The sequence below is a fragment of the Peromyscus californicus genome, unplaced genomic scaffold (assembly GCF_007827085.1).
Source record: "Peromyscus californicus insignis strain IS unplaced genomic scaffold, ASM782708v3 Scaffold_24__1_contigs__length_46423439, whole genome shotgun sequence".
NCBI classification, from domain to species: Eukaryota; Metazoa; Chordata; class Mammalia; order Rodentia; family Cricetidae; genus Peromyscus; species Peromyscus californicus.
Window position 1 is genome coordinate 13,938,761 of NW_026294535.1, and position 14,411 is coordinate 13,953,171.

The 14,411-nt window shown below is 47.2% G+C and overlaps 1 pseudogene; it reads left to right on the top strand.

Annotated features, from left to right (window-relative positions):
• Window positions 1-1,406: 1,406 nt before the first annotated feature.
• LOC128120111 (60S ribosomal protein L31-like) overlaps window positions 1,407-14,411 on the top strand; it is a 30,619-nt pseudogene continuing 17,614 nt past the window's right edge.

The window sequence follows — 14,411 nt, forward strand, 5'->3', positions numbered from 1 at the left end:
AACAGAGAACATGAGGCAAGATTCTCTCTTGCAAGGAGGGTGTTGACAGATGAGATCTGTGTGTGTCTATGTGTCTGTGTGCGTGTGCGTGTGCGTGTGCATGTGCGTGTGTGTGTGTGTGTGTGTGTGTGTGTGTGTGTGTGTGTGTGTGTATGTGTGTATTTTCTTTAGGAAGGCTTCTGTGGATCTGTTTGTAGTCAGGGCCTCACTATGTAGCCGTGGCTGGCCTGGAACTCCTAGAGTTCCACTTACCTCTGCCTACTGAGTGCTGGGACTAAGCCACCATGCCTGGCCTGTTTATTGGTTTCCAGACAGTCTCCCCATCTAGTCCGTGATGTTTCTGCCTCAGCCCCACCCACCCAACCCCTGTGTTGGGGTTGTAGGACTACTCAGGCTACCTTGCCTGGCAATTTTTGTTGTTGTTGTTGCTTGTTCTGCATAAAGGTTTTCTTTCTTAAGGAAATACATGCTTACAGAAAACAGAAAATACATCATTAAGAAGGTATGCTTTTTTTGACTTCTTATTCGTGTGTGTGTGTGTGTGTGTGTGTGTGTGTGTGTGTGTGTGTGTACATGATGTATGATGTATGTACTTGTCTAATCAGTGGATGAAGTGGTAGCTATGATGAGAACTTCTGGGCTGACACCCTGAAGTGATTAGAGCAGTATTATGGGATACTTGTTACACTGTGTGAAGATGTATCGCTGTGATTGGTGTAATAAAAAGCTGAATAGCCAATAGCTAGGCAGGAGGTATAGGCGGGGCTTCTGGGCAAAGAGAAACTGGGAGGAATCTTAGCACACATTTCACCAGCAGACTGGGAGCTGGTCAGGTGTGCTGTACTAAGAAGAGGTAACCGAGCCACGTGGCAAAACAGATTTAATTTAAGTGATAAGAGCTAGTGGGACAAGCCTAAGCTATCCCGGGGTGCACCATGTAGCGCAGGCCAGTTGAAGAAAGAAGGCATTTCAAAAATTTAAATTTTGACATTTTAAGGCCTACGTGGCAGCAGGAAGGTCCAGCCTCTTCTGATGGACTGAACCCCGAACATTTGTACAAAGGCGTATGTATTGAAAGTTACACAAAGTATGTCTTCATACCAAGGTTTCCTAACCTTAGTTTACATGTCTTACTGAAGGAGGGCATCACATGACTGTAGTCCTTTATGACGTGTCGTGTGCAATACACAATAATACAAGAGACCAAAGTCGTGGGATAGCTGCAAAGCCCCTTCAGCAAAACAATCACTGTTTCCTACAAGGATGCTTCAAGGTCAAAGTACTTCTGAAAAAACAGCTATGCATTCTGTATCCACTCCATCCAGTGTTTCTGCTGACTTCCTACAACACTAAGCTAAGGCCAAGCTTTCATAATTAATAAGTCTCTGTGGGCTGGCGGCCCAGAGATGGTCCGACAAGAAGGCTTGCTGCCGAGCAGACCATTGGAGAGCAGTAACAATGTGGCGACGACAGTCCTCAGACACACGGAGGTACCGGTGTTTTAATCCCGCCCCACCTTCAGCATCTTTAACCAAGGTGGAAGCCATGGCCTGAAGTCACCGCTGCAGCTTCTGCTGCTCACCACCAACGTCATTTCCACGCATCTGTTCGCTTGCAATGTTAGAGATGGCGCCGAGGGCCTTGCACGTGCCAAGCAAACCCCTCTCTACCATTCTGTGGCACACTGACAAGGAAGACGCCCGTTTAAAGAAGTCAACGGCATTCGCCTCCGGCTGCTTGCTACCACGTGAGATTTTGTTTTTTTGTTTTTTCAAGAAAAGGCAGGAAAAAAAGAAAGAAAGAAAGAAAGAAAGAAAGAAAGAAAGAGAAGAAAGAAAGAAGAAAGAAAGAAAGAAAAGAAAAGAAAGAAAGAAAGAAAGAAAGAAAGAAAAGGTAGAAATCTGGGTCTTTTATATAAAACTTCAGAATTTCAAGTGTGGGCTCTAACTGAAGGAAAATCTGCCGCTTGAGTTGAACATACATACACACACTGACTGACCATTTTTCAATGCCTGATCTGCCTCCTAGAGTAGCTGCAAGGAAAGAATACAAACATTTAAAATAAGATGAGTGCTGTGTTGGTGTTTTATGTCAACTTGACACAAGCCGGAGTCCTCTGGAGAAGGGACTCTCAATTGGGAAAATGTTTCCACAAGATTGGCCTGTCGGCAACCCTGTGAGGCATGTTCTTTTTTTTTCATTAAAAAATGGAAAATTTTATTTGAAAGTTTTATGCAAATTCAATTTGCAATATCTCCCCTAATAATTTGCATCTTATTTTTTTAATCACAATTATATAAAGAAAATGTTATGAAAGGTTTTTTTTGGATCAAACACCTTTATTGTAATGGAGAGAGTGAACAAGATCAGGACTATTTCTGTGCAGTGCCAACAGGTAAGCATTTTTGTCATTAGGGAAGAGAGGGTTTGTTTTGGTGTAGTCCATATTGAAGAAAAATCAGTGGCAGGAGTGTGAGGCAGTTTATCACTTTGCGCTGTCTGGATCAGGCATGTTCTTGATTAATGACTGATGGGGGAGGGCCCAGCCTATGGTGGGTGGTGCCATCCCTGGGCTGGTGGCCCTGAGTTGTATAAGAAAGCAGGCCGAGCAGGTCATGGGAAGCAAGCCCATAAGCAGCACTCCTCCATGGCCTCTGCATGGGCTCCCACTTCCAGGTTCCAGCCCTGTCCTGAGTTCCTTCAATGGGGAACTATGATATGGAAGTGTAAGCCAAATAAACCCTTTCCTCCCCAAATAGTTTTTGACCATGATGTTTTGTCACAACAATAGTAACCCTGCCGGGCAGTGGTGACACACACCTTTAATCCCAGCACTTGGGAGGTAGAGCCAGGCCGATTTCTGTGAGTTCAAGGCCAGCCTGGTCTACAGAGCGAGATCCAGGACAGGCACCAAAACTATACAGAGAAACCTTGTCTCGGGAAAAAAACAACAACAACAACAACAATAGTAACACTAACCAAGACAACTGGTGTATCAAATACTCAGAATGCTTAACGTGTTCCAGGCATTAATCTCCTTGAATTGTGTCTTTGTGTGCAAATGGATGTGGGCCTCATGAGGCGTAAAGGGGATGGGATTTTGACCTTATTTTGCAGATAATAAAAGCAAGGAAGAGAAAGGAAGACATTTGTTCTGCTCGTGCAGTGGGAAGTGGACTAGAGTCTGAAGCAGCGTCAGGGCAGCCAGCCTCAGACTTTGCCATCTTCAGCCAGTACATTGTGCTTGCAAAACTAACGGTACAGTTTCCAACCAGACTTACACCGAGGCTCAGCCACAGAGTTCCCTTCTCACATCCCTTCCTGTGTCTTAAAGCATTTTCAGGGGATTTTCTGGTGCTAATAGGGGTAGTTTGGTATTTTAAGTACAGTGAGAGTTGACATTTCAACCTGATGCCTCAAAAAAGGTTCACAGTGTCCCACACGATCATGGAATTGACGTGGGCTTGGCTGGGACTTTGAGTAAGTCATAATGACCTCTGGGCTTAGCTCTTGGTCACCAACACTAAAGATGGAGAAGTGGTGTATCTTCAGGGAAAGCCACAGCCTTCGGGGAGATGCACACCCCCCACCATGTGAATGGTGAATGGCGGGTGGGTGGCAGGTGCACGGGTGGGTGGTCAGGGGACAGATGCACGGATGGGTTTCACAAAGGCATTCTTCCACCTGTGTGTACCAGGTGATGCTCCTCTTTTTGCTCTTCCACAACAGGATGGATGAGATTACAAAACAAATTAGATTCTCAAAGCTGAGTCTATTTGATGTAATTACAGCTGTTGAGTCTAATCATCCTTTCTAGGTAGTCCCTGAAGACAGAAGCTCTCACAGAAGTAATTTCACTGGAAGAAATCCAACTCCAAAATGTTGCTCCTGACAGCACTGGTGTTGAGCGGAACAAGGGACGGCTGTGGAACAATCTTTGTACACCGTAAACATGTATTGCTCTCATTGTTAATGAAAAGCTGATTGGCCATTGACTAGGCAGGATTTGGGGGGCAGAGAGAATGCTGGGAAGGTGGGCGGAGTCAGGGGAGTCGCCAGCCAGACACAGAGAGGAAACAGGAGGTGCAAGAGGAAAGAGAGGTAATGCCACATGGCAGAATGTAGGTTAATATAAATGGGTTAATTTAAGTTGTAAGAGTTAGCCAGTAACAAGCCTGAGCTATTGGACAAGCATTTATAATTAATACTGAGTCTTTATGTCAGTTATTTGGGAACTGGTGGGCAAGAAAGAAAAGTCCACCTACAGAGGATACCACATATCTGAGTTTCCGGCAACAGAAAATGACCTGAAGTAGCTTAGACTCCTAGGGTTGCTATTAGGGTCCCAGTGATAAGCTGTGTACCATGGCAATATTCACAGAGCCAGGTTCAGGAATCTGCCTGGACTGCCATCAGTGGATGAAGAGATAGATATAGGAAGTGCACTGTGGGTGCATGATGGAGAATTATTCAGCCATAAAGAAAAGAATCAGTGGGGCGGTGGTGGTGCACACCTTTAATCCCAGCACTCGGGAGGCAGAGCCAGGTGGATCTTTGTGAGTTTGAGGCCAGCCTGGTTCACAGAGTGAGATCCAGGAAAGGCGCAAAGCTACACAGAGAAAAACCAAAAAAAAAAAAAACCTGTCTCGAAAAACCAAAAAAAAAAAAAAAAAAAGAAAGAAAGAAAGAAAAGAATCTTGCCATTTGCAGGATAGTGGATGAAACCAGAGATCACCACATTAAGTGAAGTAGCTCATCCTCAGAACCACAAACATCACACATTTCCCCTCACGTGTGGAATCCAGATTTTTTTTTTTAAGGTATAAAGGTAAAAGGGGTGTTATTTGGGAGGAATAAGGACACTAGCGTTAGGGGGAAGGGGGGACAAGGGAGAGAAATGGGCGATAAAAATGATCCAAGCACATTATAGACATGTACTCATTACTGTGTACAACTGACATATGCTAATAATTTTGGAAACACTGTTTATACAGCTTGGGTAATCAAACTACTCATGATTCGATATTAGATGAGGAGAAAGGTACAAGTCTGTGTCTCATATGAGTTTTTCTTAAACACCGTAGGACGCTGAAGAAGTGACGGTATTGGTTGGTACCTGCCCAGTGCTGCAGATACAATAATAAGAGAGGAATGAAACCCAGCCTCTCCAAAGAGTTAAAGAGCTGGGATGCTCCCAAATCATTCCATTATAGAGAAACAGATGGCTCCCAATCAAAATACACTGCATCCCATCTCACTGCCGTCTGAGAGACAGACGTCAAGGAAACAAACCAGAAACGCTGGCCCGGATGTGGACAAAGGGGAGCCCCTCCACACCCACACTGCTGGTCGGAATGTAAACTCGTCAGTCACTAAGGAAACCAGTACAGAGGGTTCTCAAACACTAACCATAGATCTGGTACAGGACCCACTTCTAGGTGTTCCCCGGAAGGACTCGAATCAACGCATCACGGAGATACTTGCGTGTGAGTGGTTATCACAGCTCTCTACTACTCTATGATGGCTGACCATGGAACCACCCAACCTAGGCGGCCAACATGGAGGCTTGAACAGAGAGAATGCAGTCTATGCACACAATGGAACAACGAAGTTACACTGTTTGTGGGGGAATGGATGCAACTGGAGAGAATCTTATTAAACACATTAAGCCAGCCTCAGGAAACAAACAAACAAACACCATGCTTTCTTTCACTCGTGGTTCCTGGATTTTATATAGACACATGAAATCATGTATGTCTCTGACCTGGAAGTAGAGATGAAACTGTCTAGGGGAAGAAATGAAACTAATAAGAGGCAGGAGGCGGGAGAGAAGGGGAGGAGCGGTTAGTTTAGAGACTATGCTCAACGTACAATATGTATTTTAGGAAATTTTTTATTTAAAAAATAAAAATTAAGAGTTTGATAAAACTATGCCGCTCTTGTAGAGATCGGTTCCCAGTACCCACATTGGATGGCTTGTATTGCCTATAGCCCCAGCCCCAGTTCCGGGGAATCCAATACCGCCGGTCTCTGTGGGCATCTACATTCAGATGCACATTCCTACACAGAGACACACAATTATAGATAATGGAAGCAAATCCAGAGACACCCTACACACAAAGGAGATGAGGGAAGCAATAAATGGTGCTTGGAGCCTGAATGGCATTAGCCTGTCACTGTAATACCCAGCTTGGGGGGGAGCCGTCATCCTCTGTGGACCCTGGGCAGGCTAAGAGCCACAGAAGCCGAAGCAGAGGCGCCCTAGGATTCAGAATTCCGAGGGACACTTCCGGCAATGGCCGGTGCAGGGTCTCTGCTGACCTCAGTACTGGCAGTATACCAACATGTTTAACTTGATGCGCTGAAAAAGCTCTGGGTGGACCTCATCTGTAATCTCCGCCCCATGGTTCTTCCTTCCCGGGGTCTGTTACCCTCTGAGGTCTCAGGATCTTTAGCCACACCCAGGGGTGAGGTTGTCTCTTGCAGATTTTCTGTGAGGATTAAAGATGACTACTTTCCCTTTTTTGTTTTTGAGATAGGGCCTCAGGGTTAGGGTTAGGGTTAGGGTTAGGGTTAGGGTTAGGTTTGTAGCCTAGGTGAATCTAAAACTCAATCTGAGATCAGGCTGGCCTCAAATTCACGGCGATCCTTAGCATCCTGAGGGCTGAGATTAGCATTGCGAGCCACCACGCCCTACTGAAGATTTGCAGAGGATGCTTGCCTGCACGTTACAGACAGTTGTGCGACACTTCTGGAGGTATCTGTTTTCTCTTCGGCTTTCTCTGTTTCCTCGGTCAGCATGTGCCCACGCAGGAACGGGCTGGCTCTGCTGGTTTGCTCCCATCCCGTTCCATTGACTGTTCTCCCCTGCCCCACATGTGGGCAGGAAACCGGAGAAGAGTAGCGCTTATGAGCCATACTCCCCCTGCACCCTTATCCTCTGGCTTCCAGTAGGGTGTAGTTAGGAAACTCTGACACAGAGTGAGTGAAAAAAGAAACTGAGCCGGGCGGTGGTGGCGAACGCCTTTAATCCCAGCACTCGGGAGGCAGAGCCAGGCGGATCTCTGTGAGTTCGAGGCCAGACTGGTCTACAGTGTGAGATCCAGGATAGGCACCAAAACTGCACAGAGGAACCCTGCCTCGAAAAACCAAAAAAAAAAGAAAAGAAAGAAAGAAAGAAAGGAAGGAAGAAAGAAAGAAAGAAAGAAAGAAAGAAAGAAAGAAAGAAAGAAAGAAAGAAAGAAAGAAAGAAAGAAAGAAGAAACTGAGTGAGTGAGCCTTGTCTAGCTCGCTCCCTGCCACAATTCCTCTTCCTCAGTGCCAGCATTCCCGATCTCTAGACACGGTCTTGTTATGGCTTAAATGATTTGAGTTCACACACACACACACACACACACACACACACATGCTCATGTGTTAGAATTTAGCTCCTGTAATGAGGTATTAAGAAAACTTAGTCTCCCAAGTGTGCTCACAGGTGGAGCCTTCCCGTATGATGCTTGGCACCAGCTCTGGACTCTGCTAGCAAAAAAGGCTCCCAATAGATGCAGCCACTCAGCCTTGGACTTCTTTCCCCTATAATGCTATCGAGCCTCAGGTATTGTATTTTAGGAATGAAAAAGAGACTAATATGACTGCCTCCTCTTGATCCTTCACACCAGGGGATGGGATGACTTTCCATAACGACTTTGTTCTTCACAATGCCTCACTGGTCCCCTTAATCCTGCCCATGACCCTCTACATAGTTCTTTTGTTAATTTCCCTTCAGTTAAAGTATTTTGAAAATGCTGTCTGCTGCTGATTGAGCTCTGGCTCATACACATCTTGTACAAGGTAGCCAAGGTTCACGTTTCCTGGGGCTCCCCACACCAGTGTTACCTCTCCCTCTCTCTGTCCCTCTCCCTGTCCCTGCCCCCTCCCTCTCCCCTCCCCTCTCTCTCTCCCCGTCTCCCTCTCCCTCTCCATCTCTGTCTCTCTGTCTCGGTCTCTCTGTCTCTCTCTGTCTCTGTCTCTGTCTCTCTCTCTCTCTCACACACACACACACACACACACACACACGCATATCTCAGGTACAGTGAAAAATAAAATAAGCTCATAGAACCAATAACAGCTTGGGAGAGGCTACCTAAGGAGGTGACATTTGAGGACATCAGGCAGCTGTCAATGCAAAGATCTGGGAGACTCATTGTTCATGTGCACGGGTAGAATCCTGAAGGCGTGGATGCTCAGGAAGAAGGGAAAGGTTAGATGTGGGAATAGGGGTTGGAAATCAGTGAGACTGAGAAAGCATGCTGGCAACTGGCCAGAGAGGCAGCAGGGACTGACCAATGGTGGGCTTCACGGAGGGCTTCAGGAGGCTGTGGGTCAGGTCTTGCTTGGGCTTTAACTGAGAGCGCTAGGGGAAAAAAAAATGAAGAGATGCAGGCTGGGGAGTAATGGGAACCAGGTTTTGTGTTTGGTTGGTTTTGGTTTTGGTTTTTGGTTTCTAAAGACAGGGTTTCTACTCTGTGTAGTAGTCCTGGCTGTCCTAAAACTCACTCTGTAGACCAGGCTGGCCTTGAACTTAGAGACTCTCCAACCTCTGCCTCTGAGTGCTGAGATGCACCGCCACTCCCGGCCTCCATGCTTTAAATCTATCATTTTTACTGGGTGGATAATGGATGATACAAAGGGCAACAGTGGAGGATGTTGCTACGGTTTGAATCAGGTGGCGTGAAGTGGGGGATGGGAAGCGACATGAGCTCCTTGACATCATGCACTGGTTACTTTTCTATTGTCATAGACTATCCTGACGAAACAACAACTTAGAGCGCAGAGAGAAGGGTTTGTTCCGGCTTATAACTCCAGAGGGGAAACAACCTGGTGGGGGCAGGGATGGCCTGGTGACAGGCACGTGACTTCAAACACCCGCGGTCTGGTCTTGATCTTGAGCTTTACCGGCAGGCAGGCATACAGAGGAGCTAGGACCCCAGGCTCCAGCCGGACTGTAAAATCCCCGCCATCACGGGTGGTCAGGTTGGAATTGCCGCCGGGGACGGACCCTTGGTTTCACTTCCTGTTTCCTGCGTCTCACGTAGAAGAACAGAACTAGTGAGGCGGTCATCCCCAAAGCATGAGCAAGTCATGCCAACGATGTTACCGCCTGCCCCCCATGCCCAGCGCGGGCCACCCTGCCCCGTTCAGCTGCGTCAGGAACCCTGGGTGCAGCGGGATGTTTGTGTACTGTGGCTACGGCTGATCAGCACGCCTTGGGTGACTCATGAAATGTCAAGACTGCACCGGTGTCTTGGCTTTTGGCTTTGTTTTCCTGATCTGCCTTCCAGCACTTTCACCAGAGAAGCAAAAGGTGTTTTTATTCGTCTAGGGGGGAAAAAAACAACAACACTCTAGCTTCTAGTTGCACGCACATACCCCAAGCATGTGCGCGTGCGTGTACACACACACACACACACACACACACACACACACACACACACACACACACACACGCTGCCACACCAGTATTCATTAGGCTGCTAGGATCAAACAAGGAAGCAAGAAAAATTTGGTCTTGGTACTGTGACCTCCTTCACACCAGCTCTAACCCTTGTCCTGACCACTCTCCCTGAGACCTCAAAGCTGGTCCCTAGAACACACTCCTTTGAAACACATCCCTACCCATCAACACGCACCCCTTGGCCTTCACCCCAATTCTGCTTTCTGTTAGGGGACAAAATACGGCATTGGGTTAATCAGAGGACTGTCTGGCACGGGTCAGTGAGAAGGGGATGGCAGCTGGGAGGAGAGAGGCTGGCTGGCTCCAACAGGGATGCTTTACGGTCAGTTCGTTGACGGTGGCAGAAAGTTAGTTTGGGAACTGACATCCTGAAAATCCAGTGTGGCGGTTAAGCTTGGTTGTCACTTTAACTGCCCCAGGCTACTCTGACAGCGGATGGCCTAGGTTTAACTGATGGGCGAAGACCCTCCCACTGAGTGGGGGGGGGGGAAAGCAGGACTGCTTTTGCCTGCCCACTTCCACTCCGAGCTGGTCAGAGCATCCACTACGTTGCTGCTACGTCAGCTGCCCCTCACGGACATCAAACTCCAGCTGCTTCAGACCTAACACGGATGAAGGCCAGCAGCTCTCCAGGAATCTTCCTGTCTTCAATACCTGATTGAATACTGCTGAGGCATCCAGTCTCATAGACGGAACAGCTATGTGGTCCTTAGCTTCTCCAGAGCACAGACAGCCATTGTTAGGCTAATGATACCGTCCCACGTACCCCAATCTAATAAATCCCTTTTTTGTAACATATATCCATTCTATTTGCCTTATTCTAGAAAACCCTGGCTAATCCACCTAGTGACGAATGAGTTCTCATAGGAATCAGGGGTCAGCCATGATATGTACATGTATGCTGTCACTTAGAGTGACTGCTTACCCTTCGTGGCATGGCTTTGCTTGTCCCACCTGCGGTGACAAGGTGGCTGTCAGACCCCAGGTTGTATCCTACCTCTCAACAACCTTCATGGTATTTATAAACTTTTCTTTCCCAGCGTTCTGGAATCAAACTATGCCTGATCGCTCAGGACAAATTCATTTGTTTATTCTGGAATTAAGAGTGAACTCGGCACAACCCAAAATGCCAGGGCTGACTCATGTCACGGTCGAAAGAGAAGGCTGGTTCGCTACTTTCATTTCTGTTACTGTGGTTAAAAAAAAAAAAAAAAATCCCGGCAAAGACCAACTTAGGGGAGAAAAGGTTTATTTCAGTTTACAATTCTAGGTCAGAGTCACTGCAGAGAGGTCACAGCTCCTCACATCACATCCACAAGAGCAGAGAGAAGTGGATGAGTTAAGCTTGGTGCTCAGTCCGGGATCCTAATCCAAGGAATGCCACCACCCACTTTCAGACTGGGTCCTCCCATATCCGTTAAGACCATCAGGACAACCCCCCACAGATATGCCCAAAGGTCAAGCTGGTCTAAACTACCCCTCGTTGAGACTCTTCCCAAGAGGTTCTAGGCCACGCCAAGTTGTCATTGGAACAACCATCACAGCTGGTTTATGTAGGAGGTACCAGAGAGCTGTGAAGATTCTGAGCAGAATAACAGGGTTTCACATTTACTAAGATGCCGGGTGTTCCAGCATCTGTGTTGCGCGGTCCGTTCAAAGAAGGAGAGTCACCCCAGGATGTAATTTTATGCTCTCTGACAGCAGGGGGGAACAGTTTCTGTGAACTGAACCCTGAACCTCTATACAGAACCAAATTTATTGATTGTTACACAAAAGGTTGTTTTTGGGGTACAACAAGTTCCTCATACCAAAGCGCCTTTGATCTATCCTGTGTGTTCTCTGAAGGGAATCATTACACCCCATTACAATCCTTATTGTGTGCTGTTTGCAGTACCCAATAATTCAAGACCACCAAGCGTGACTGGATAGTCTTGTGACCGAAATCATGCAATGGATGGAAAACCTCCTCAGAAAAGCAACTCTATAAATCGTAGAAAACAATCACTGTTCTCTACTATGATTTCATCAAGGTCTAGGTACCGTCAACAAACACTAATGCATTTCACTGTTACCCTAGATACGATGGTTCTACCAGGTTCCCACTACACTGAGAATCCATTGGAAGTTCAGAGGGTCAGAAAACTATGACGGGAGCTAGGGGTGGAGAGGTGGTTCAGCAGAAAGTGCTTGTCCTGTGAGCGTGAAGACTGAGTTCGGATTCCTAGCACACATATGAAAACCGGGTGGGCATTTTAACCCTTGTAACCCAAGCTCCTGGGAGGAGATGACAGGGGATCCCCCTTTGCAAGTTAGCAAGATAGACTAGCCAGAATCAGTGTGCTCAAGGTTGAGAGACCTCGCCTCAAGTAAATAAAGTAGAGAACAGTTGAAGAAGACACCCAGTATCAACCTCTGGTCTCCACATGGACCCACACACGTGTGTCCACGTGCAGATAGGTGGCACACACATGCACACAAAGACACACACAACGAAGTGCTAAGCCGATGGTCTTCACATATTTATGGTAGAAGCGTCATGTCAGGCACAGTACCTGTCTCCTTGTTTTTGTGATGCTGGCACTGCATGTGCGCATGTGCATGTGTGTGCATGCCACAGCCCACTGTTTCATGTAGAATATAAGGCTTATGCTGCAGGAGAAATGTCTGTAGCTGAGCCTAAAGCTTTTGAAAAGCCCATCCCTGTTCCAAAACCCTTTACCAATGATTTCTACATCTCTGCTGAGAAGTTGGCCACGTTCTCAAGTTCTCACATTTGATTATAAAGCAATTCTAAGACTTCTGCACACCCTGGGTATTGTAAGGATTTTATAATCTATTATCATTAAAAGGGAAGCCCCTCAGAGCCTCTGCTGGCCCCTCATCCATCTGCCCTCTACAGAAAAGAAAATGGTCTGTTTGCTGCAGAAAAGTGCCCTGCGCTGAGAACATATAGCTTCCTATATGCCCAGACAGGAGAATGAGAGACTGAGAGGCTGTCCCTGTTGGTGTCGGTTCTCAGATCATCACGTGTTTGGAGACATCAGGGATGCCTCAGTGGACCTAGCACGTTAATGTCCACTTCACCATCCCCAGGCCTGCCATGTCTCAGTGAAGAAATGAGAAAGATTTACACAGAGGCCTGATGTTTTTTAGGTATGACAAGGAGGACGTTTGGTTCTTAGCTGTATAGCGAACAGGGACCTTGGCCAAACATCCATCCAAAATGAAAAATACTTTCTAAAGCCTTGAAGTACATCTCTTTTTTTTTCTTTGTTTTGATGTTAACTTTAACTTTCAAGCTCTGTTTAACTGAAGATCAAGTAACAATTTCCTTACAGCGTCTTTTGAAGTATTCAAAGTGTGCTCACACGCACAGAGTGTCATGTGGACTCCATGGGTTAGTCAGCAAATACGTTCGTGGAAGATGAGGCTTCAGCCCAGACGCAGCCTCCGAGGCACCAGAGCCACAGTCTCAAACTCCAGAATTCCGAGTGGAGCCTGGTGCTCTCTCTGAGACAGACTTCTAGAAGGAGCCTTTTGAAAAGGACCCAAAACGCTGGGCTGACTGCAGGAGACTGTTCAGAGGATGAGAAATTAACAGCAAAGAGACCATTTTTCATGGGGCCTCAAAACGAGAGCTCTCTCCCTTCTATTTATACAAGAGCCTTGTCGCTTTAAAAGGTTCTTCTTGTTGAGAATGAGCAGCACCTTGGGATACTGACTTCCTGCAGCAGGGCAGTTTTCCCAGAGGTCCACACCCGCTGCAGAGGGAAGGTGCTGGAGTCACCAACGCCTAAGCTTACTGAACTGTTCCCCACCAATCTCTCCACTTTCCTCAGCCTGTCTCCTCCCTCCTCAACGGCCTGAGAGCCAGAGTCGGAGCTACAGAAAGGGAACTGGAGGAGGAGGAGGAGGAGGAGGAGGAGGAGGAGGAGGAGGAGGAGGAAGAGAGAAAGGGGGGAGACTGGGAAAGTGAAAACAGAGCTGAGTGAAGAGGAAGAAATAAAGCCCAGGGTAGAAGCCCAGAAAGTTCCCATGCAGAAGCTATATTGCCTTTGACTGAAGGAGGTGGAGGCAGGGCACAAACTGATATCCCCCAAGTTCAACCGCCCCTGATTCATCTGAAAATACACGCAGTTGGCAAGTACAGTCACTTCCTTTACCAAGGGCCTGGCGGCACACGCCGGATCCCAGGAAGGAAGCAGGGTCGAGCACAGGACAATGTACAACTATGAATCAATCACAAAGGACGCTTAGGCTAGTGCAAAGCATAGCTAGCTTTGGCCGGGTGTGGTAGTGCCCTTGGGAGTCAGAGGCAGGGGGAGCTTGGTCAGTTCAAGACCAGTCTTGCCTGCATAGAATGTGGCCCGGAGAGTCAAGGTTACATAGTGAGATCCTGTCTCAAAATAAATAAATAAATAAATGTGTGTGTGTGTATACATACATATATGTGTGTGTGTGTATGTATGTATGTATACACACATTTTACATGTGTATGTATATATGTATATATGTATATATATGTGTATATGTATATGTATATATATAGAGAGAAAGGAGGTGTGATCCTGGGCAGGGCAGCTCTCTTCAGCACTAGGCAGGCTGGCAGCCTAAAGCCACACTGTAGCAACCCAGGCAACAACAGTGTTCAGTGTGAGGTGGGTCTGACTGGCTACCGAGAGCCTGCCTCACATGCAGTCCGGTAGCGGAGGGAAACTGATACACACAGTGAGAAGACGCAGGTGAGCTATGTGATTGGTGTTACAAAGGAGAGGTAAATGGTCCTGGAAAACACACAGGAATCCACACTAAGATTGGAGGGAAGAGCCGGGCGGTGGTGGCGCACGCCTTTAATCCCAGCACTCGGGAGGCAGAGCCAGGCGGATCTCTGTGAGTTCGAGGCCAGCCTGGACTA